Raw genomic sequence first — 23505 nt, forward strand, 5'->3', positions numbered from 1 at the left:
GAGACCGTGGTGCTGAAGTTGCTTTGGCACAAACATGGGCTGAACTAAGAACTCTTATGATGAGGGAGTTTTGTCCTCGTCATGAGCTGCGAGCATTGGAGAGGGAGTTTGATGATTTGAAACAGGAAAGTGGTGAGCACCGGGCATATACTGATAGGTATGAGGAGTTAAGTTTACTATGCCCAACAATGGTTACCCCACTCGATAAGGCTATCGAGAGGTACATCGATGGTCTACCTGACTCCGTGCAAGACATCGTCACTGGTAGTAATCCTACCACCGTCCGTCAGGCTATCGAGTTATCTGCGACGTTGACTGAGTCGCAGATCCGAAAGGGTAAGTTGCACAGGAAGGGTGACAAGAAGGGTAAGAAGTAGGAGTCTGACAAGAAGGATAGCAAGAAAGGTAAAAACAAGAAGGGAAATGATGCGGGTTCCTCAAAGGGTTCTAGGAAGCGAAAGGCTTCACAAAACTATGTCGTTACTGCACAGGCTCAAGCTGCGCAAAATCAGCCTGTGCAACAACCTGCCAAGAGGCCTTATCTTGGCAATGCACCTTTGTGCAACAGGTGTAACGGTCATCATCAACCACACCTCCGATGTCGTCAATGCACTAACTGTGGCAAACCTAGTCATATTGCTGCCACCTGCCGTATTCCTGCCAATCAGAATCGGGCAGCTCAGAACCCTGCTCAACAAGTTGCTCAGCCTCTTGCTCAGCAATAAGGTCAAGCAGCACGACCTCACTTCCCGCCAGGCTCTTGTTATAACTGTGGGGATCTGACCTCACTTCCCGCCAGGCTCTTGTTATAACGGTACGTTCTTTGTTAATAATCAACCTGCGTCTGTTCTTTTTGATTCAGGGGCCGATAAGAGTTTTGTGTCGTTGTCTTTTGAGCCATTGCTTCGCGTGTCTAGAACGAATTTGACAGTCGAAGTTGCGAATGGTGAACCCGTTGTTCTTGATTCTGTTCTTCGCAACTGCCAGTTGAACCTTAGCGACCATCTTTTTCCTATTGACCTCACGCCAATGCAACTTGGAAGCTTCGACATTATTATGGGTATGGATTGGTTAGCCAAGCATCGCGCAGAGGTAGTTTGTTTTGAGAAGATCATTCGTGTGCCGCTTTTGTCTGGTGAGGTACTACAGGTTTGTGGTGAGAAACCTGCTAGTCGTCTCAAGCTTATGTCTTGTTTTCAAGCTCGGAAGTATCTGCGAAAGAACTATGTGGCCTTCTTGGCACATGTTACAGCAGATAAAGGCAAAGGTAAGTCTATGCAAGATATTCCTGTTGTCCGGGATTATCCGGAGCTGTTTCCTGAAGCGTTACCTAGTCTACCACCTGCACGCCAAGTCGAGTTCCGTATTGATCTCGTACCTGGTGCAAATCCTATTGCCAGAGCTCCGTATCGTCTTGCACCGTCTGAGATGCAAGAGCTATCTAAGCAGCTTTAGGAGCTTTCTGAAAAAGGTTTTATTCGTCCTAGCTTTTCACCTTAGGGTGCTCCCGTTCTTTTTGTCAAGAAGAAGGATGGATCCTTCAGAATGTGCATCGATTATCGTGAGCTGAATAAGCTTACCATCAAGAATCGATATCCCCTACCTCGCATTGATGATTTCTTTGACCAGTTACAGGGTGCTACTTGCTTTTCGAAGATCGATCTTCGTTCTGGGTATCATCAATTTCGTATGCATGAAGAGGATATTCCCAAGACAGCATTCCGCACTCGATATGGGCATTATGAGTTCACAGTCATGCCATTCGGCTTGACCAACATGACATCTTGATTTATTCTAAGACGCGAGCTGATCACGAGCAACATCTTCGTCTTACTCTGGAACTCCTAAAGAAAGAGCAACTTTTTGCTAAATTCTCCAAGTGTGAATTTTGGCTTAAGGAAGTTCAATTCTTGGGACATATTGTCAACGAACAAGGAATATATGTGGATCCCTCCAAGATCAGTGCGATTAAGGATTGGGATACGTCTACTACTCCTACTGAGGTTCGTTCCTCTCTTGGTCTTGCGGGTTATTACCGCCGCTTCATTGAGAACTTCTCGAAGATTGCAGTTCCTCTAACTGCTCTAACTCAGAAGAACAAACCCTTTGAATTGGGTTCTAAGAAATAAGAAGCGTTTCAGACCTTGAAGCAGAAGCTTTGTGATGCACCTATTCTGACTTTGCCCGAGGGTAATGATGATTTTTTCGTTTATTGTGATGCATCGAAATTGGGTCTTGGCTGTGTTTTGATGCAAAGGAACAAAGTGATAGCCTACGCATCAAGGCAATTGAAGGTGCATGAGAGAAACTACACCACTCATGATCTTGAGTTGGGTGCAGTTGTCTTCGCTCTCCAAATCTGGAGACACTATTTGTATGGCACAAAATGTGTGGTTTTCACTGACCACAAAAGTTTTTAGCATATCTTCAATCAAAAGAACTCAACAAGAGGCAGAGACGATAGGTTGAACTTCTAAACGACTATGATTGCGAAATTCGCTACCATCCTGGTAAGGCGAATGTTGTAGCTGACGCATTGAGTCGTAAGGAACATACTAAGCTTCATTGTGTTCGTGTTCAATCTGATGTTCAAGCTCGATCAGATATCCAAGCACGCATTTCTCAGGCTCAACATGCTTGTGTTTCACAAGACTTGATGGGTAAGGAATTACCCTATCACATTAAGCCTGATCTTGCGTTGAAAGATGATGGATCGTATTATTTCATGGACCGTTTGTGGGTCCCAAGCCAAGATGATCTTCATACTTTGCTTATGGATGAGGCCCATAAGTCTCGTTATTCTATTCATCCTGGCTTAGACAAGATGTATAAGGATCTTCGTACTCAGTATTGGTGGCCTGGTATGAAGAAGGACACTGCCTTGTACATTTCAAAATGCCTTACTTATCTCAAGGTTAAGGCTGAACACCAACATCCTTCTGGTCTTTTGGAGCAACCAAAGATTCCAGTTTGGAAATGGGAAAACATCTCTATGGATCTCATTACTAAACTTCCGCGCACTAAGAAAGGTCATGATGCCATCTGGGTAGTTGTTGATCGTCTTACTAAGTCAGCGCATTTCTTGCCAATCCGTGAGGATTTTTCTGCTGAAAGGCTGGCAAAAATATATGTGGATGAAATCGTATCTCGACATGGTGTTCCTTTGAACATTATTTCTGATAGAGATGCTCGCTTCTCGTCTCGTTTTTGGAGAACCATGCAATCTGCTATGGGGACCCAACTTAATCTGAGCACAGCATATCATCCACAAACAGATGGCCAGACTGAAAGAACAATCCAGACTTTGGAGAATATGCTTAGAGCTTGTGTGATCGATTTTGGTGGTAGTTGGGATTCACATCTTCAATTGATTGAATTCTCCTACAACAACAGTTATCACTCCAGCATCAACATGGCTCCTTTCGAGGCTCTCTGTGGTCGAAAATGTCATTCACCAGTCTGCTGGAATGAAATAGGGAAGGCTCAGCTTACTGGACCTGACCTCATTCTAGAGACAACTGACAAGGTTAAGAAAGTTCGTGATAACCTACAGACAGCTCGAAGCCGTCAAAAGAGTTACACAGACCAACGCTGCAAGCCCTTGGAATTTCAAGTCGGTGATCATGTATTACTTAAGTTCTCACCTTGGAAAGGTGTAATCAGATTTGGAAAGAAAGGAAAACTTGCACCTAGATATGTTGGACCATTCAAGATCATCGAAAGAATCGGTAAGGTAGCCTACAGACTTGAATTACCTCCTGAACTTGGAAATGTTCATCCAACTTTCCACGTATCCAATCTCAAAAAGTGTCTAGCTGATGAGAACCTCTACATACCGCTTGACGTGATTCGTGTTGATAAAACACTCCATTTTTTTGAGAAACCTGTGGAAATTTTGGATCGTGAAGTCAAATGGCTTAAAAGCAAGCGCATTCCATTGGTTAAAGTTCGCTCAGAATCTAAACGTGGATCTGAGTTTACTTGGGAACGTGAAGATCAAATGAAGGCGAAGTACCCACATCTATTCTCACGAGTTTCTTCTAAACAAATTTCGGGACGAAATTTCCACAAGTAGGGAAGACTGTGACATTTGTGCTTGTAATCATTGTGAGTAATTCAGTTATCAATGAAATAAAGTCATTTGATCCCTATGTTTGTTTGTTTATGTTTGATGTTTTTCATGTTTTGGTTTTTATCCAATTTCAAACTCTATATCGCTTTCTGGAGGATTATACGCAAACTGGTGCGTAAACGTAATCAGTTAACACGACAAATACTCCGGAACATTAATTTATGCTTAGAATACCTTAAATAACCTTTACATAACTTAGAAATAAGTTTTGAAGGCTTTGGTATGGCAAAATCAAGTTTATTCGCTTACAGGGACTAAAATTGACAAACTGCAAAAGTATGCCAATTTGAACTGTAACGAACATTCCGGAACATGATAATAAGTTAAACACACCCTAAATATCCTATACATAGCTTAGAAATAGGCTTTGAGGGGTTCGGTGTGATAAAATAAACTTTATGCTTATTCAGGGACTAAAAGCGTCAAAAAGTGCATAAGTTTTCATTTTCGCGCATAACCGGCGTTCTGAATACATCCGGACATCCAAAAATTTATGTAAGCATTAAAATATTTTATTTTAGTGTTTGGCATGAGAAAAATCCATTCGTCGCGCAATTTGGATCGTTTTTCGCGCTTATGCGCATTTCATCGTAATTAAGCGAACATCGCGATCGTACGACCAAACGAACCGACATCCGGCATATTTTTTAGCATGTTTCATGTCCACAATGTTTAGGCATCATTTTAGGGCCTTAAAGTTGGCTTGACGGGCCTTAAACGTGTCGGAAATGAGCTTATTGCATAACAGGGACCAAAACTGTCATTTTTCAAAGATGTTTGCTGATCAGAACCCAGGCGAGGCGCGTAAGGTATGGTTGAACCTTACGCGGGGAGCGAGGGCCCCCCAGATCTGCAGAATTGCTGAAAACAGTTGTTTACAGCTGTTAAACACCCAAAAACCCATTGTAAATGGTATTTCTCAAACCATGGACTGAATCTATGGGTGCCCAAGGTTTCCCAAAAGAAGGGGCACACATGGACGGTTGTGATCGAGGCACGTTATTCGACGAACAATCCTAACGGTAGTCTATTCCCTATAAATACCCCAACCCTTTTCACCCCCACCCTTTTCACCCCCAACTCACTTGATTTCTAAGATTTTCTCTAAGTTGGAGTGATTATCACTTCATACCTGAGAAATACTTGGGAATCAATCTTGCGGGGACCTTCTGTAAGTATTCTTTCGCGTTTTTCAATTATTTTAGCGTTAAAGTCAAACTGCGTTTGACTTTATGCATTGACCAGTTTATGGTCAACACAAAGTTCGTTTGAACTTCATAACGTGAGCATAATCACGATGGATATAGTCCCTAGTGACTATACCCACTGATTACCACGTTATCTAGGCTCAGTGACGAGTCGAAGTTTCGGCCAAAATGCGTTTTCTTGCGTATTTTGTAACCAAACTACTCTAGGGTATTAAAACCGTTTGTTTTAATACCAAACCTGTTTTCTAACTTAACTAAACATGTTCTAGCATGTTTAGCTTGTCGCTTTTAGATTTGTGCTTGTTTAGGGTCGTAAAGGTAAGTGATCTAATCAACCGCTTATACTTTCGAACCCGACCCATTTGGTCGATCATTAAGATCCGACCAAACACTTTAGGTGACCATAGTTGTATAAGGAATAACCTTCTGAGGTTATACCTTATGGTCACGTCGTTTAAGTAGTGGTATGATAAGTAGTTCCTATGCCTTAGGAAAATTACCAAAATACCCTTTTCGCGCCAAAATTCATTTTAAGCCTATGTAACATAATTTTTTACATTAAAACTGATTTGGCAACAATATTAAACATGTTAAGGCATATTTTACTTGTCATAGGACTAGTTAGGCATTCCAAACACGTTTTACGCGAACGACGCATTAAAGTAGCATAAGCTACCTAAACGGGTCATAACGGGTCAAAAGCACTTAGGATAAGTTTCGTTTTAGTATGTAGGCTTTGTCTAACCATATTACATAAGTTCCCACACTTATTTGGTTTACGAACCCTCGTACTACCCGATCCTCCGACAGGTCCGTTTATTAATATGGATACCTATATTAGGTGTCGTTTGAATCCGTGATCTTCTAGCTTGCTTGGTGGATATCTAAAGTCTATTGAGCAATCTCAAGTGAGTACATAGTCCCCTCTTTTACTGTTTTTCAAACGTTTTGGGGAGAAACACATGTGCCTACTTGTTACTTTCGTGCTTTCTATGTTTTTCACATCATATACATGCTATGTTCATTAGTACACTTATAGTACATGATTTAATTACATTGTTTTGCTATGTATGTTAACTTAGCATGCTAGCACCTTGATTTCATTACATTGTTTTGCTACATATGTTTACTTGGCATATTAGCACATTGTTTTACATTACATTTTCTTCTATGTATGTAGACTGAGCATGCTAGCACATTGATTTACATGACTTTTCTGTTTCGTATGTTAACTTAGCATACTAAGTACATTGCTTTCATATAACATATTTACATTTGGTATAACATTTGGTTTGCACAAACGGGACTTATATGCATTCATTAACATTAGCTACGCCGCTCGGTAGTAAGTAATGGTACCATAGGACTTGACAAATCCCGTTCCTGACATCCTAGGTTTGTTTGGGTGAAAGGAATGACTGAATCCGATAACATTTCTTTTGATAACCTTGACTTAGGGTTATCCGTCTGTCTCAAGGCTTGAATGTATGCGTTAACTTACCACATAAATGTTTGTATCATTAAAACATGCATTTCTTTGCAAAACATAACTTTTTGATATACTCAAAATACTTTGTTTTGTACATTTTTACATTTGGTTTAAGTGAATACATTTTACTTAACATACATAACATTTGTTACACACAGGAGACTACATTTTGGACTTTTAAACATTTGACAATGGTTTATACAAGAACATTTGATGGTTGGTTTAAACATGAACATTATACATTGGTGGTTTGTTTAAGTGACTTAAGTAACGAGGCGCGTGAAGTATGATACAAGCATGGTGGATACGTCGCTGGTACTTCCTATATATAAGTGCTTGTATTATATTACATGTCGTAGCGTTACTTAAATCATTTAGTTTGGACTTATACATTTTAAGCAAATAACATATTTTTCACAAGACTTTGCTTTACAAAAACAGTTTGTTTTATTACAACTTATTTTTACTTGGTTATTCATTTAACCATACATTATTCTTTTACTTATACATATCACCTGATTTATCGCTTTCAAATGATTTACAAAACAAAACAATTTACAAGGTTCATGACTAAATTTTATTAAACATTTTTCTAAAACCTAAGTCATGAATTCGATTTTCAGAAAACCTATGTTACTCACAGGCATTTTTATGCTGACGTACCTATCTTCACATGTGTTTTCAGGAGCCGTTGCTTAGGATGTTGATCCATCATCCATCATAGAGTGTGTGAGTAGTCTCGGGATCCAAGATTGATCGTAAGAGTTCTTGACAATCAAAGGCCATGTTTTCCTAAGTGATGCGTGTGAAGTGCGATATATTTTAGGTGTATATTTTAAGCCCTGTTACACTTTTTTAGCCAAGTTTTAAATTTATAAAACATGATATTTACTAACACTAAACACACATATGGGCAAGTGCACCCATCGTGGACGTAGTATAGTGTTGGTAAGATACCGGGGTCATCCAAGGACACAAGAGATTTTAGTACCGGTTTATCCTCAACGTCTAATCAAATCAAAATGTTAGAAAAAGATTTTTAAACTAGAAAAATAAAACTAACTAAAATGCTGAAAAAGAAAATAAAAGTAAAAACAGATAGACAAGATGAATCACTTGGATCCGACTCGTGTGTAGTGTAACCTTTGATTATTTTCGCACTTTTGCACTTGTTTAAGAGATTATCTTAGTTATTGTAGTAGGCCCCTCTTTTGAAGGTGACGTTGCCCTCAACCCAGTAGTTTGAGTCAGCAAGGATACAATCCTAAAGGGTCGGATTATTGAAAGATAATTAATTGAGTTATTAATGCATAATGTGGTAGGCCCCTCTTTTGAAGGCGACGTTACCCTCGGCTAAGTAGTCCGAGTCAGCAGGGATACAGTCCTAAGTAGCCGGGTTAAAGTTTTAATAGTAGTTTAACTTATGAGGGGATCAAAGAGTTTGGACCCCCACCATCCAATACCGTTGGGTATTGAAGGAGGTCCTACTAAATTTGACCCAGGTCCTTTGCAGGATCTATACACTGAACAATGGCAAGACTCTTACCAAACCGTTCCCTTAACCCCCGACCAAGTAGCCAACAAACCTCCATATATGTGACACCTGTGTCACTTCAACCATCAAACAAACAAATACCGAACCAATGAAATATTTTATTTCATACTTGGGATTTGTAAAAATATGTGTATCATTTGCACATATCAATTCTTGTTCGATTTCGGGCTCTAAATCGCTTTCTGGAAGGTTATACGCGCACTGATGCGTAAATATAACCAGTTTAATGCAGCAAACACTCCGAAATAGTGACATAGGCTTAACATACCCTAAATAACCTTTACATAACTTAGAAATAGGTTTTGGAAGGTTTGGTGTGCCGAAATCAAGTCTATTCGCTTACAGGGACTAAATATGACAAACTGCGAAAGTATGCCGATTTGTACTGTAAAGAACATTCCAGAACATGACCATAAGTAAAACATACCCTAAATATCCTTTACATAGCTTAGAAACAGGCTTTGAGGGGTTCGGTCTGCTAAAATAAACTTTTTGGTCATTTAGGTACTAAAAGCGTCAAAAAGTGCATAAGTTTGCATTTTCGCGCATAACTTACGTTCTGAATACTTCCGAACATCCAAAAATTTATGTAATCATTAAAATATTATGTTTTAGTGATTGGCTTGATAAAAATCCATTCGTCACGTAATTTGGATCGTTTTTGCGTTCGTTACGACTTCCGTCGTAATTAACCGAACAACGCAATCGTACGACCAAACGAACCGACATCCGACATATTTTTGAGCATATTTTAAGTTCCCTATACTTTAATTTATTTTAGAGCTTTGAAATGGGGTTAACGGGGCTTAAACGGGTCAAAAATGCATTAAAAACCAAGTTTGGAGCTGCAGGGGCCTGTTCTGCCAAATTTCAAACTTGCTGACCTGCAGGGTCCTTACGGACCGTATGGACTTCCTCTTACGGTCCGTAAGCAGGTGCCAGGCAGCAGAAAATGCATTCCAGCTTGATCCAGCTGTTCATCACTTGTGCAAATGGTTTTGGGCAATCTATGGGCTGGTTTGGGGGCTCCAATGGTTTTTCAAAACAATGGGCTCGATGTGTACGGCTAGGATTGAATCTCGGTTAACGAGGAATGATCTTAACGGCTCTACCATATCTATAAATACCCCCTTCATTCACTTGCTCAAAACTCACAATTTGAATCTGATTTATGCTCTCTAAGTGGAAGTATATGCTTCCAACCTGAGAGAAAATCGGATCAAATCTTGCGGGGACCTTCTGTAAGTATTCTTTCGCGTTTATCGTTCGTTTTAGCGTTAAAGTCAAACTGCGTTTGACTTTCGGCATTGACCGGTTTATGGTCAATGCGAAGTTCGTTTGAACTTCATAACGTGAGCGTAATCACGATGGTTATAGTCCCTAATGACTATACCTACTGATTACCACGTTATCTAGGCTCAGTGACGAGTCGTAGTTTCGGCCAAAATATGTTTTCTTGCGTATTTTGTAACCAAACTACTCTAGGTTATTAAAACCGTTTGTTTTAATGCCAAACCTGTTTTCTAACTTAACTAAACATGTTCTAGCATGTTTAGCTCGTCACTCTTAGAATTGTGCTTGTCTAGGGCCGTAAAGATAAGCGATCTAAACAATCGCTTAATGCTTACGAACCCGACCCATTTGGTCGATCATTAGGATCCGACCAAACACATTAGGTGACCATAGTTGTATAGGGAATAACCTTCCGAGGTTATACCTTATGGTCACGTCGTTTAAGTAGTTGTATGATAGGTAGGTTATATGCCTTAGGAAAATTACCAAAATACCCTTTTCACGCATAAATTCATTTTAAGCTTATGTTACCTAAATTTTGACATCTAAACTGATTAGGTAACTATATTAGACATGTTAAGGCATATTTTACTTATCATAGGACTAGTTAAGCGGTCCAAACGCGTTTTACGCGAACGACGCGTTAAATTAGCATAAGCTACCTAAACGGGTCGTAATGGGTCATAAGCACTTAGGTTAGGTTTCATTTTAGTATATAGGATTTGTTAAACCATATCATATGAGTTCCAATACTCATTTGGTTTACGAAACCTCATACTATCCGATCTCCCGATTTAGGTCCGGTTAATTATGTAGTTATCTATATATGGTGCCGTTTGATTCCGTGATCCCTCTAGCTTTGCTTGGTTGTTGTTCAAGACTTCTAAGCACCCTCAAGTGAGTACATAGTCCCCTCATTTACTGATTTCTAAACATTTTGGGGTGAAACACATGTGCCTACTTATTACTTTCATGCTTTCCATATCATATGCTCATTATGTTCAATAGTACACATATAGTACATGCTTTCATTGTGTTTTTGCTATGTATGTCCATTATGTGCATACTTAGTACATCGTTTTACATGACATTTTATGCTACGTATGTTCGTTTAGCGCATACTTAGTACATTGTTTTTACATTACCTTTTCACGCTATGTATGTTCATCATACTTAGTGCATTTGTTTTTATCACATGCTTACATGTTGGGTATAACATTTGGTTTGTTTAAGTGGGACCATATACATTCATTAACTTTGATCACGCTGCTCGTTAGTAGGTAATGGTACCATAGGAATTGACAACTCCCGTTCCTGACATCCTAGGTATGTTTGGATGGAAGGAATGACCGAATTCGATTAAAACATAACACCGATAGACCTTTAATTTGTTTAAGGGTTTATCACCATAGTCGCAAGGCTTGAATGTATGCATTTTCACAATACCGCATAAATGTCTGTATTCAGTATAGCATGCATTTCCACAAAACATAACATTGATTTAAACCACGTTTTACTTCAACACATTGTTTTGTGCATTTTTACCTATGGTTTAGTTGATACATATTTCACTTGCCATACATGACATTTTGTTTACACATTACATGATTGACATTTGACATAGACATTTTGATATTGATATACACATTTCATGGACTACATTTTGACATAAACATTTTGACATGGTTTTCACAAAGACATTTGACAAAATGGTTTAGACATGGGCAATTTACATTGGTGGTTTGTTTGGGTAAGTGATTTAAGTAACGAGACGTGTGTAATGTGATATAAGCATGGTGGATACGCCGCTGGTACTTCCTATATATAAGTGCTTGTATTATATTACATGTCGTAGCGTTATTTAAATCATTCAATATTGGATTTACACATTTTTACACAAATAACATATTTTTCACAAGACATTGTTTTACAAAACAGTTTATTTTATACAAATTCATTTTACTTGGTTATTCATTTAACCTTACAATCATTCTTTTAACTATACATATCTATCATCGCTTTTCAAACGATTTATAAAACAAAACATTTTACAAAGATCATGACTGATTTTTGTTAAACAACTTTTTCTAAACTTATAAGTCATGAATCCCAAATCAATAAAACCTATGTACTCGCCGGCATTTTTATGCTGACGTACCTATTTTCACATGTGTTTCAGGAGACGATGCATAGGATTGATCAAGATACACATAGGCAGACTTGGGCCTTAGTGACAATAAAAGATGCAAGACTAGTTAATTTTGTTATACTTCTTTGTTTGTTAAGACATTGTAACTCTTCTAAATCAATAAAACAACATTTCAATTTTTCCATGTGTTATGAAACAATGATTCTGTTACAACACTCCCCGACGATTCCGCCACGTTTTGTTGTTTTACGTGGTCGGGGTGCGACAAAAAATTTGGTATCAGAGCTCATGGTTATAGGGAATTAGGTTATTAGTAATGATTTGACCTAGTCTATAACCTTCCTAGGACCCTAACGCGAGTTTACTTGCGTTTAGTCATAAAACAATACCGTCACCTATCCTTAGGCGACAACCATAACAAGAACACAAATTTCAAATCCGCTTTGAAAACTAATCATCTGTTCTAGGATGATTGATTACTAGGTTTTGAACCCTTTGTTAAAAGGTTTTGAACCCTCTAAGTTTTCAAATCTCGTCAAAGTTTGGGTCTTATAATGTGAACACATGCAAACTGGAAGGGTGAATGCCTGTACTCTGAGTTTTCTGTCTAAGGCTAGAGTGTTCGTACAAATCCGCGGTATCGGACCAGTCACTCTTACCTGGGAACTCTTGGAGTGAGTGTTCACTTATAGGCAAGCATGTCTTCGGCGATACATTATTATGACCCGTTTGCTTTGATTTGTCACCATCTCATTTGTTTGCCTTAGGTAACAAACAAATGATCGCAATTCGTATGCATCGCCTTTCTGTTTTGTTTATCCTATAACATTTCATTTGTTTCTTCTATATCTTTCATTTCCTTCTAGAATGTCTCTTCATCTCAACAACGGTCAAATGTCCGAGCAAACAGCCAAATTTGCCCAGCAAATAGGCGAAGTGATTCTGAAATCTGTGGATCTAGGCATTGCCATGTCTCGTCTAAAAAATGGAGCCACTCAAGAGTCACCGAAGGAAGCAGAAGTCAGGCCTGCACCAAAATCAAGAAAGCGTAAGGCTTCAAAGAAACCCGCAGCAGTTACACCCAATCAAGCGGGACCTAGCCAGGTAGCGGCGCCACCAGCTAGGAAGCTGTACTTGGGAGCTGCCCCATGGTGCAAGCGATGCAACCGTCATCATTTAAACCTCATACCCTGCTCCAAATGTACCTACTGTGGACGGTTGGGACATTTGATTAACATATGCCGCTTTGCTATCCAAAACAAAGCTGTTGCAAACCTTGCTGCTACCCAACTCCAAGTCAACCCTACTCAAGCTCGTTTCCCGTCTGGTACTTGCTACAACTATGGTGAGACGATCCATTTCAGGAACAAATGCCCAAAGATTGCCAATGCAAATCCAACCCTTGGATGAGCATTTGGCCAAGCAAAGGATGTTGCTGTCTTATGCCTTTATTTCTTTTGTTTTCTTATACTGTGAAACAATCTGTTTTTTTCATAAAATTCGTTGTTCGCAATTCTGATATACAAATGTAGTTATATGTGTGTATGGCATTTCCCTATGATACCTACATCAAGGAGCTATGCTCTTTACAAACTACTCTTGTGATTCTCCCTTTCATGTGATCGCTCATGATTTTCTCGAAAATTTTAAGTATTCGTTCCATTCTAGGAGACGAAGTACAAGAAATAAAGTGAAATTATGAGTAATCGTGCTTTTTGCACATCTGTGCCTTTGAATCCTTGGTTAGACAACTGAGGATATTTTCAAATCTCATACCCATTACGTTCTGATTTTTCAACCTGCATAACATAAGTTTTCAAAAAAAAAAAAACAACCTTCATGATTTCAAAAACATTTTATATATAGTTCGAAAACATTTTTAATATAGTATATTTACTTAACATATCAAATGCATGATTTCAAAAGCATTGTCTATATTTTCAAAAACAACCTCCATGATTTCAAAAACATTGTCTATGTTTTCAAAAAATACCTTCATGATTTCAAAATGTTATTAATACAGTATAATTGCTTATATCAAGTGCATGATTTCAAAAGCATCATACATGTTTTCAAAAACCTTATACATAATTTCAAAACTCATCCCACATGATTTTAAAAACATTTTTATAAATATACCTACCTAATACACCTACTTTATGATTTCAAAAGTATTATATATCAGGTTTCAAAAACATTGAACACATTTTTTTAGAACCCCATGCATAGTTTTCAAAAATATTTTCTTCATACATTGACTTAACCTTCAAATTCTGCTTCATGTGTCGCTTTGACATATCTAGCATCTCAACTTCATAAGCATTTTTACTTCATGTTTTTACGTAAGCACATCCAGTGCAAGGTTTCAAAACATCTTCAATTCCCAAAATCCATAAGGGATCTTTTTATCTTCACAAATAGATCCTTGTGGATAATTATCATTCAAATCAAAGTTCTTAATTGGATTCTTTGTGTACCTTAATTCGAACATTTCGGTTCCTTACAATCAAAATCGAATTTTCCCTTTAAGATCTTTCTATCTTTATAGTTAGATTCATGATAATGTTTATAGTACCAAATGAAATCCACGGAATAGATTACTAGTGTGCTTTAAATACTTGTGTGCAATTTGCAAAATGATAACAAATTTAAAATCAAGTTAAACAATTATGTGATTATGTGTTTATGCATTTTATGTTTTCTTTTGTGCATTTTGTATTTTTGTAAACTCTGGATATTCGTTGTCCAAATCCTCGTAGAACCTTTCATATCTTCATATGAGGGATTCGTAGTAGGATATTCAAAAGGTACTACCTTAAATCCTTATTGGGCTTCTACGTAATAGTCAAGACCCTTGGATTATATAGTACCATTCCATGATTCAAAAGAGACCCTTTGAGTGGTCTATGTCAAAAGATTGATTCAGAATCTGGTTGAGAATGACATGTGATGATATAAGCTGAAAAGACTCCTTGGCGGTCTGGAGATCATTTATTGACTCAATTAAAAAGGACCCCGGTGTGGTCTAGTCACAATCATCACAGGCTCGTTCATTGTTTTCCTCCCCTACACATTATAAGATGCACTACGTGACTATGCAAGGAATTACGTAATTATGGATGCATACATAATTACGAAGATCAGTGCATGGAAACCACAGTAAGACTTATTATGTGTAAGAACCAATAGTGGCAACCGTAACAAAATGTGAACAATGTAATAGAGGTACGGTGGACGCACCAATAACACTTTATATACTTGTATATAAGTGTCCCTCTCACATTTCAAGCATGACGTTATTTAAAGTTACTAGAAGTTCAGGACTCTAACTAGTGTTGTTCGATCTTTTCAACTTCATGTTTCAAGCGCTCAAAAGTTTCCTCTAAGATAAATTTCGGGACGAAATTTCTTGAAGTAGGGGAGACTGTGACACCTGTGTCACTTCAACCATCAAACAAACAAATACCGAACCAATGAAATATTGTATTTCATACTTGGGATTTGTAAAAATATGTGTATCATTTGCACATATCAATTCTTGTTCGATTTCGGACTCTAAATCGCTTTCTGGAAGGTTATACGCGCACTGATGCGTAAATATAACCAGTTTAATGCAACAAACACTCCGAAATAGTGACATAGGCTTAACATACCCTAAATAACCTATACATAACTTAGAAATAGGTTTTGGAAGGTTTGCTGTGCCGAAATCAAGTCTATTCGCTTACAGGGACTAAATATGACAAACTGCAAAACTATGCCGATTTGTACTGTAAAGAACATTCTGGAACATGACCATAAGTAAAACATACCCTAAATATCCTTTAAATAGCTTAGAAACAGGCTTTGAGGGGTTCGGTGTGCTAAAATAAACTTTTTGGTCATTCAGGGACTAAAAGCGTCAAAAAGTGCATAAGTTTGCATTTTCGCGCATAACTTACGTTCTGAATACTTCCAGACATCCAAAAATTTATGTAATCATTAAAATTATATGTTTTAGTTATTGTCTTGATAAAAAATCCATTCGTCGCGTAATTTGGATCGTTTTTGCATTCGTTACGACTTCCGTCGTAATTAACCGAACAACGCAACCGTACGACCAAACTAACCGACATCCGACATATTTTTGAGCATATTTTAAGTTCCCTATACTTTAACTTTATTTTAGAGCTTTGAAATGGGGTTAACAGGGCTTAAACGGGTCAAAAATGCATTAAAAACCAAGTTTGGAGCTGCAGGGGCCTGTTCTGCCAAATTTCAAACTTGCTGACCTGCAGGGTCCTTACGGACCGTATGGACTTCCTCTTACGGTCCGTAAGCAGGTGCCAGATAGTAGAAAATGCATACCAGCTTGATCCAGCTGTTCATCACTTGTGCAAATGGTTTTGCGCAATCTATGGGCTGGTTTGGGGGCTCCAATGGTTTTTCAAAACAATGGGCTCGATGTGTACGGCTAGGATTGAATCTCGGTTAACGAGGAATGATCTTAACGGCTCTACCATATCTATAAATACCCCCTTCATTCACTTGCTCAAAACTCACAATTTGAATCTGATTTATGCTCTCTAAGTGGAAGTATATGCTTCCTACCTGAGAGAAAATCGGATCAAATCTTGCGGGGACCTTCTGTAAGTATTCTTTCGCGTTTATCGTTCGTTTTAGCGTTAAAGTCAAACTGCGTTTGACTTTCGGCATTGACCGGTTTATGGTCAATGCGAAGTTCGTTTGAACTTCATAACGTGAGCGTAATCATGATGGTTATAGTCCCTAATGACTATACCTACTGATTACCACGTTATCTAGGCTCAGTGACGAGTCGTAGTTTCGGCCAAAATATGTTTTCTCGCGTATTTTGTAACCAAACTACTCTAGGGTATTAAAACCGTTTGTTTTAATGCCAAACCTGTTTTCTAACTTAACTAAACATGTTCTAGCATGTTTAGCTCGTCACTCTTAGAATTGTGCTTGTCTAGGGTCGTAAAGATAAGCGATCTAAACAATCGCTTAATGCTTACGAACCCGACCCATTTGGTCGATCATTAGGATCCGACCAAACACATTAGGTGACCATAGTTGTATAGGGAATAACCTTCCGAGGTTATACCTTATGGTCACGTCGTTTAAGTAGTTGTATGATAGGTAGGTTATATGCCTTAGGAAAATAACCAAAATACCCTTTTCACGCATAAATTCATTTTAAGCATATGTAACCTAAATTTTGACATCTAAACTGATTAGGTAACTATATTAGACATGTTAAGGCATATTTTACTTATCATAGGACTAGTTAAGCGGTCCAAACGCGTTTTACGCGAACGACGTGTTAAATTAGCATAAGCTACCTAAACGGGTCGTAATGGGTCATAAGCACTTAGGTTAGGTTTCATTTTAGTATATAGGATTTGTTAAACCATATCATATGAGTTCCAATACTCATTTGATTTACGAAACCTCATACTATCCGATCTCCCGATTTAGGTCCGGTTAATTATGTAGTTATCTATATAGGGTGCCGTTTGATTCCGTGATCCCTCTAGCTTTGCTTGGTTGTTGTTCAAGACTTCTAAGCACCCTCAAGTGAGTACATAGTCCCCTCATTTACTGATTTCTAAACATTTTGGGGTGAAACACATGTGCCTACTTGTTACGTTCATGCTTTCCATATCATATGCTCATTATGTTCAATAGTACACATATAGTACATGCTTTCATTTGTGTTTTTGCTATGTATGTCCATTATGTGCATACTTAGTACATCGTTTTACATGACATTTTATGCTACGTATGTTCGTTTAGCGCATACTTAGTACATTGTTTTTACATTACCTTTTCACGCTATGTATGTTCATCATACTTAGTGCATTTGTTTTTATCACATGCTTACATGTTGGGTATAACATTTGGTTTGTTTAAGTGGGACCATATACATTCATTAACTTTGATCGCGCCGCTCGTTAGTAGGTAATGGTACCATAGGAATTGACAACTCCCGTTCCTGACATCCTAGGTATGTTTGGATGGAAGGAATGACCGAATTCGATTAAAACATAACACCGATAGACCTTTAATTTGTTTAAGGGTTTATCACCACAGTCGCAAGGCTTGAATGTATGCATTTTCACAATACCGCATAAATGCCTGTATTCAGTATAGCATGCATTTCCACAAAACATAACATTGATTTAAACCACGTTTTACTTCAATACATTGTTTTGTGCATTTTTACCTATGGTTTAGTTGATACATATTTCACTTGCCATACATGACATTTTGTTTACACATTACATGATTGACATTTGACATAGACATTTTGATATTGATATACACATTTCATGGACTACATTTTGACATAAACATTTTGACATGGTTTTCACAAAGACATTTGACAAAATGGTTTAGACATGGGCAATTTACATTGGTGGTTTGTTTGGGTAAGTGATTTAAGTAACGAGACGTGTGTAATGTGATATAAGCATGGTGGATACGCCGCTGGTACTTCCTATATATAAGTGCTTGTATTATATTACATGTCGTAGCGTTATTTAAATCATTCGATATTGGATTTACACATTTTTACACAAATAACATATTTTTCACAAGACATTATTTTTACAAAACAGTTTATTTTATAAAAATTCATTTTACTTGGTTATTCATTTAACCTTACAATCATTCTTTTAACTATACATATCTATCATCGCTTTTCAAACGATTTATAAAACAAAACATTTTACAAAGATCATGACTGATTTTTGTTAAACAACTTTTTCTAAACTTATAAGTCATGAATCCCAAATCAATAAAACCTATGTACTCGCCGGCATTTTTATCCTGACGTACCTATTTTCACATGTGTTTCAGGAGATGATGCATAGGATTGATCAAGATACACATAGGCGGACTTAGGCCTTAGTGACAATAAAAGATGCAAGACTAGTTAATTTTGTTATACTTCTTTGTTTGTTAAGACATTGTAACTCTTTTAAATCAATAAAACAACATTTCAATTTTTCCATGTGTTATGAAACAATGATTCTATTACAACACTCCCCGACGATTCCGCCACGTTTTGTTGTTTTACGTGGTCGGGGTGTGACAATATAGACCGTGGAGATATGAATGGTGAAAATCTTCTATTTTATATAGACAGTAAAATAATGCCAAGACACCACGGACAAACGATAAGAAAGAATCACCTTCAACATAAGAAACTAGTAATTAAAGTCATTAATACAAAACCAATTAAAAAGTGCAAAAGATTAAAAATAAAAACTATTACACTAAACACTTGTCTTCACCAAGTGATGTAAGAGACTTAGGCAAACATGACCTTTGATTGTCAAGAACTCTTACGATCAATCTTGGATCCCGAGACGACTCACACACTCTATGATGGACAATGGATGATGGTGGTGGATGATGGTGTTGTGATGGTGGTGGGTGGTGGGTGAAGTGTGAGAGAGGTGGTGTGCCAAGGGATGAGTTGCAAGAGCTCCAAGCACTCCTATTTATAGGCTGAACAGAAGCTCGGGCACGGCCCCGTGTCCATCCGACTCTCTCTCTTCATTAATTGCAATTTGCAATTTCATTAAATGCGTCTGCAACAGTTGACCACGCCCCCGTGTCCGCTGAGCACGGCCCCGTGGTGGGCAATAGAAGCTTCTACAACTTTGTCTTTTCAGCTGACACTTGGACACGCCCCCGTGCTCACTGAGCATGGGGCGTGTTCAGTCTTCTGTCTTCTGTCTTTTCTGCTGACACTTGGGTACGCCCCGTGGTGGGCACGATTCTTTATTTAAGTTCTATTTTTATTTATTTACAATCCTATTCGTCATGATTTATTAAAAACGTTTAATAAGATAAATTACTTATCAAGGCATAACATGCCTTTTTAAATTTCCATTTATATACAAGTTCACATACCTCACGGGGGATCACTCAACACTCGGCCGAAGGTGTATTTTTAGTTAATCACTCGAGAGCGGCATGGAACTTACTCCTAACATAAGCTTGCCAAGCAATCAATCCTCCTCCTTTTTAACTATATACCTTTGTAAATATCAAGAGGACATTTGGGGTGAAGGGTTAGGCTTGGGCTAAAGGTGGGTGGTTGGGTTAGTGGTTAGTGAAAGGGCGAAAAGCGTAAAAAGCGTCGGTTTTTGGAAGACTTTTTATTTTTCACAAATTTATTTTATTTTGATGAACCATTTCTTTCAAACAAAGTAATTTTTGATGAACTTGTTTGTTTCTTTGGTTTGATCATAAAAATATATTTTTTTTAGTCATAATAAAAACCGAGCTTTGTTACTAAAAGAAAGGGTTAAAATAAAAAGGTTTAGGTGGGTAAAAAGGGTGATTGTTTTGGGTTAAGAAATGAAAAGGTTTAGGCTCAAAGGGGTTAACTAGGGGGATTTTGGGTAGGTGGTAAAAAAATGAAAAATAATGGTGTAGAAAGAAAAAGGGTTAGTCCTAATGCCTCCATAATTTACTTACTTGGGTTTCAGTTGGTAAAGACCGGGAATGCATTGTCGTGGCAAGTTCTAGAGTCGTACGAACCAAGCGGCTATTCACACAAGAAACGAAAAATGAACATTTTGTGTAAAGATATGTATTTGTATGCTCAATAAAGGCTCAAAACTCACTTGTGTGGGAATGGGTTTTTATGTGATCAAGTATATATAATCAAATTTTAATTAAGCTTGTCATGTCGTTTCATAATTTTCTTATGTTGGTTCTTTTTATCACGACGATGGCGGTTGTAAACTTGTAAAAATATAACCTTTTTTTTAGAACTTGAAATTCCCAACTTAAACTTAGACGAGTAAAGAAAAATGAAAAAAAAAATTTTGAAAAAATTTGGGGCGATTAGCGGTTCCAACAGAGTTTTGTGTAAGGCTTGTTAATTAGGACTTGCAAGATTCAAAGTTTTAGTATCCCCCCCCCCACACACACACACTTAAATTACACATTGTCCTCAATGTATCACAAAAATAAGTTTTTAGGTTGATTGAATGTGTAAAAGGGTGTTAAAAGCAAAATTTTATGTTACTGGCACTCTGGACACGGCCCCGTGATGACCGGGCACGGCCCCGTGTTCAGGTGCCAGTGATAAAAATAAGTAAAGAGAAACAGAAGCCTAGACACGGGGGCGTGTTCAGTGAACACAGCCCGTGTCCAGTTACATGAACTGGGCGTTTTCTGCAGATTGTGCAGCACGGGGCCGTGTTGGGCGGACACGGCCCGTGCTGAACTTGCTGTAATGAAGAAATTTTTGTCCGATGGCCCTGTTTTCGTGCATGGGGTGATGTTTCTCGTTTCCCTTGTTATCCTTTACCATCCCGAGTGTGTTTTATTCCTGCAAATTAAACTAAAAATTAATCTAAGCTAAACTAAGGATAGTTCCGCGGAATGCCTCCGTGGTGCGCCACGTTTATAAGGGTCCTTGGCTAGACCCAAAGCGAGGTCATATATTTTCCGAGCGGGATGTTTTGCATCCCATGTTGCACCGTCGGAGAGCATCATCCAAACTCGAATTAATGACCTTCATGTAATTGACGGGTCATCGTCCTCTACTCTCTTCCCAACTCCAAACTTCACTTCCTTATCCCCAAACTTCAAAGTAAGTGTTCCGTCATTCATGTCTACTACTGCTTGCGCGGTGGCTAGAAATGGCCTCCCTAGTATGAGGGGGACTTCGGTGTCCTCTTCCATATCTAGTATGACAAAGTCGGTCGGGTAGACGAAATTCTCGACTTTGACCAATAGATTTTCAGCGACTCCTTGTGGGTATTTGATGGATCTGTCGGCAAGTTGTATACTCATCTTGGAGGGCTTGTTTTTCCTAGGCCGAGTCGTTTGAACATTGATGCAGGCATGATGTTAATGCTAGCCCCAAGGTCGGCTAGTGCATTACGAGCGGGGGATTCCCCGATCGAGCAAGGAATTGTGAAGCTTCCAGGATCAATCTTCTTTTGTGGGAGTTTGTTGAGTACGAGGGCGGAGCATTCTTCACCTAAGTTAACTAATTGCAATGATTCAATTTTCCTTTTATGAGTGAGGAATTCCCTCATGAATTTTGAGTATTTAGGCATTTGAGTTAGGACTTCGATAAAAGGAATATTAACATGCAATTGTTTTAGTAGATTTTCAAATTTTGCGAATTGCTCATTGGTCTTTTGACGAATTAACCTACCGGGGTATGGAATCGGAGGAGCCTTGGTAGGCTCTTGAATTAGAGGAGAAGCCTTCTCTTGTTGGGGCGGTGTTGTGCTTCCTTCAGTTGGCGGTGGTGGAGCTTCTTCGGAACCCACGGTACAGTTTCTTAATGTTATGAGATGGACTTGTGCTTTTGGGTTTGTTTCGGTATTACTTGGTAACGCGCCTTGTGGTCTCTCAAAGAAATTTTGAGCTAACTGATTTATCTGTTTTTCAATGTTTTGTATACTAGCTTGTTGATTTCTAAAATTCGATTCCACTTGTTGAAATCGATCCGAGTTTTTCTTTTCAGTGTCGGAGATAAGGCGAGATACAGTATCTTCAAGCCTTTCTCGTCCACCTTGTTGTTGAGAGAAATTTTGTGACTCATTTCTTGGTTGTTGAAAGTTTGTTCGTTGGTTTAGGTTTTGTTGGTTACTACTATTGCCGGGTTCTCTCCAACCAAGGTTAGGGTGGTTGCGCCATCCTTGGTTGTAGGTACCCGTTGAAGGACCCGATGGCCTAGGTCTATTATCAATGTAGTTTACCGACTCTGGTTGATCATCTATTTCTTTCATAGAACTCCAATTTTCATGTGGTCCACCACACCCTTCACAAGCCATAACTGAGACCGTTTTTGTCATTTCTAACTTTTTGATCTTTGAAGAGAGGGCCTCGATTTAGGCTTGTAAAGAAGTGCTTTCATCAACCTTATGGGCGCCCGGGGCAATAGATTTATTGCCTCGGGGAGTATGCCACTGAAAATTGGTTTAAGCAATTTCCTCAATTTGATTGTATATTTCATGTGGGCGGTGATTACCTAAAAGTCCCCCGGAGCAAGAGTCAAGTGTTTGTCTTGTGTGTGGCAACAACCCATTGTAGAAAGTGGATACTTGTTGCCATACCACAAGACCGTGATGAGGACACTTTCACAATAACTCCTTGAACCTTTCCCAAGTTTCATATAAGGATTCCCCATCCTCTTGTGAATATGTATTAATTTCAGTCATTAATTTAGCCGTTTTAGCGGGAGGGAAATACTTATATAGAAACTTTTGGGCTAGTTCATCCCAGGTGTTTACCGATCCAACTGGGAGGGCGTTGAGCCAAGCTTTTGCTCGGTCTTTTAGTGAAAATGGAAACATTCGAAGGCGGATGGCGTCATTTGATGCTCCATTGATCCGGAAGGTGTCATATATTTCTAAGAAATTAGTAATATGTAGATGGGGATCCTCGTCCGCAAGCCCATGTAAGGTTGCGGAGTTTTGAAGCATCTGTATCAAATGTGGCCGAAGTTCGAAGTTGTTAGCTTCAACATTCGGTGCATTGATAGCGGCGCCGAGATTACCCACGGTGGGTCGTAGGTAATCCATGAGGGTACGTTGGTCCGCCATTGGAAGTGGGTCCCCCGAAATCTTCTCTTGGTTTTTAGCTTTAAGTCTTTTTCTAAGAAAGCGTTCGGGTTCTTCTAGAGGTTCTTTTATG

The 23505-nt window shown here is 38.5% G+C and overlaps 1 non-coding gene across 1 annotated transcript; it reads left to right on the forward strand.

The window, feature by feature from the left end:
* Nucleotides 1-22929: 22929 nt before the first annotated feature.
* Nucleotides 22930-23036, forward strand: LOC118484646. Its single transcript, XR_004873749.1, has one exon. It is a non-coding gene; the product is annotated as a small nucleolar RNA R71 (small nucleolar RNA).
* Nucleotides 23037-23505: the final 469 nt, after the last annotated feature.

Source organism: Helianthus annuus, chromosome 11, assembly GCF_002127325.2.
Source record: "Helianthus annuus cultivar XRQ/B chromosome 11, HanXRQr2.0-SUNRISE, whole genome shotgun sequence".
Classification (NCBI taxonomy): Eukaryota; Viridiplantae; Streptophyta; class Magnoliopsida; order Asterales; family Asteraceae; genus Helianthus; species Helianthus annuus.